The following is a 2,637-nucleotide window of genomic DNA, read 5'->3' as shown; positions in this document are numbered from 1 at the left end:
TCTTAAAGTATCCGTTTTCGGTGTCTCGCACTGCCGTGGCTGGCAAAACAAACGTGCGTGGACATGTGCAGCGCGCTTGTTGTTTTGTTTCTGGTTTATTTATAACGCAACGTAACGTCCGCTGTGATGTCTGACGCGTTAATCTCGCGAGGGTGTTGTGGGTGTGTGTGTGTGTGTGTGTGTGTGTGTGTGTGTGTGTGTGTGTGTGTGTGTGTGTATGTATATATATATATATATATATATATGTATACACATAAATCCATCCGTTATCTGAACCGCTTTGTTGCCAGCCAATCACAGAGCACACATAGACGAACAAACATTCACACTCACAATCACACTGAGTGACACTTTTGAGCAGTGGTTTTTGACCTTGTTGGAGGTACCGAACCCAATCAGTTCATATGTACATTCACGGAACCCTTCATTCGTGAAACATAAAAATAGGAGTGTTCCTTCAGTTTTGAGTTGCTCAACTTGGCATGACAAATCATGCGGATAGGACGCTGAGTCCCATCACATTCCGTGATGCATGTGAATCCATGTTGTACATATTCGTACGACCACTTTCGTTTTTTGCTCGACATAGTTAGCATGAATTTCAAAAAAATGTTTTTAAAAAAATCACCAGATGTACTATCCTGACAGTGACACGTTGACGACTGCACGAACTAAATTTCCCACAGCACTGATTGGACAAGCAATTTTATATGATCATCTGCAGTCGGTGTGTCATAACTAATTGACATTTTGAGTCGGGTGTGTCTTAATTTCCATGGCAGAGGCTCCGTCAAACCAACCCCTTAGACCGATTCACCGAACTCTTGGGGTTCGATCAAACCCAGGTTGAGAAACACTGCTTTCGAGTGTTCAATTAACCTATCATGCATGCTTTTGTAATGTGGGAGCAAGCCAGAGTACCTGGAGAAACCCATGCAGGCATGGGATGAACAGGGGTCATTCGACACAGAAAGTCTGGGGCCCGGAATTGAAGCCATGACCTCAGCACTGTGAGGCGGAGGTGTTAACCAGGACCCCGCTTATTGACCGAATACTTGCTGAAAGTACTGGCTGCCATCATTCAGTTTAATGGGTTCAATGTGCAAAGAAAAAACTAACAATTGAGTTATCAGCTCCTAAAAGGTGCATACATTTTTTGCAGTTATGCTGTGTGCATAATATTTTCACCATTAATGTGACCTAAAACACATACAACTCGATTGAAAGAAAAGAAAACATCGAAACAATTTTCACAAGGAATGATACTTTGTATACTGTACATACAACTGAGAAAATGTGGGTGCACGAGGCATGGGGCTGTGTTCAGAAAAACAAAATCACATTCAAGCTCACGTTAAATGGGAGTCAGCACACTCCTGCCACCATTTAAAATGTATTCCACTAACCCCTAATAAATTCCAGCTGTTCTAGTAGGATTTTGCTGACATTTTTCTCAGAGGTCTCTCACTCTGAAGGTTTTGTGCTAACACTGACTGGTTGTTGGAACTGTTCATAATTCCTCAATAAATACTCCACCCAGACAAAAAGAGAGGGGGGAGGAGAGAGAGAGAGAGAGAGAGAGAGAGAGAGAGAGAGAGAGAGAGAGAGAGAGAATAATCAATTCGAAAAAGTACTTCTTTTAATGAGAAACTCAAAGCATGGCCATGTATTAAGTGTCAGACTGAGGATATGAGGCTGGATCCTGTCTCATAGTGGAGTAATGTAGCAGAGCCATGAAATGTGGTTTTACCTAATGTCCTAAAATCAATCCCAAGATTGAATGTAGAATGTAACCAGTGAAGAGTGGCCTAATTGGGACTGATATGATCTGTCCTATGTTCTTCTTTGGTAATAGAAAACCTGCAGCATTTGTAGTAGCTGTGAGATGGCTTTTTGCCTCAACCTTAAATTCAGTGTGTTACAATAATCAACCCTTGATGGGATAAAAGCAAGGACAGCCTTCTCAAGATCTGACCAAAAATGAAAAGCCTGCTTTTAGAGATGCATCTATTCTAAGTTAATGACTGTGTGTTATGGATGTGATTTATATATTACAATAAGAATCCCATTGCAACGGTTTCATTCGCTGGATTAGGTTTCAGGGCATTTGCAACTTTCTGTCTGAGAGACATCATACTGTTGTTTTATATATATTGAGGTGGAAGCCTATATTTGTACAAATGCATTTTTGTATTGTAGAATTATGAAGTGGTGTTAATCACGTTTGCTTCACAGTCAAGAGGTTCTTGGTTTGAATCTCGACTCAGGCCCTTCTGTGAGGAGGTTGCACGTTCATCCCACGCTTGTGTGGATTTTTTTTGGATGCACTGCCCCCCCCCCCCCCCCCCCCCCCCCCCCCCCCCCTTTCTTTTTCCCACTCCGCAAGTTGCCCAAAACGTATGTGGGACAAACACGGAAAGGCTGAACGGCCTTTCCGTGGGTGCTGCCACAGTGTCCCAATAAGGCGATGACCCGCATGGACGTGACTCGCGCGGTGTTCGGCGTGACCGTCACGGAGGCGCCGACATCCCGATGGAGGAGCTTTTTACTGCCAAAGCAAGACTCTGTCGTGTGAAATAGAAACGCCTCCACGCAAATGATCTGAGTCACTGCCGATGACCGCCGGTCCGTCAATCG

Source organism: Hippocampus comes, unplaced genomic scaffold, assembly GCF_001891065.2.
Source record: "Hippocampus comes isolate QL1 unplaced genomic scaffold, H_comes_QL1_v1.1 scaffold36, whole genome shotgun sequence".
Classification (NCBI taxonomy): domain Eukaryota; kingdom Metazoa; phylum Chordata; class Actinopteri; order Syngnathiformes; family Syngnathidae; genus Hippocampus; species Hippocampus comes.
This window is presented reverse-complemented; position numbering follows the sequence as displayed.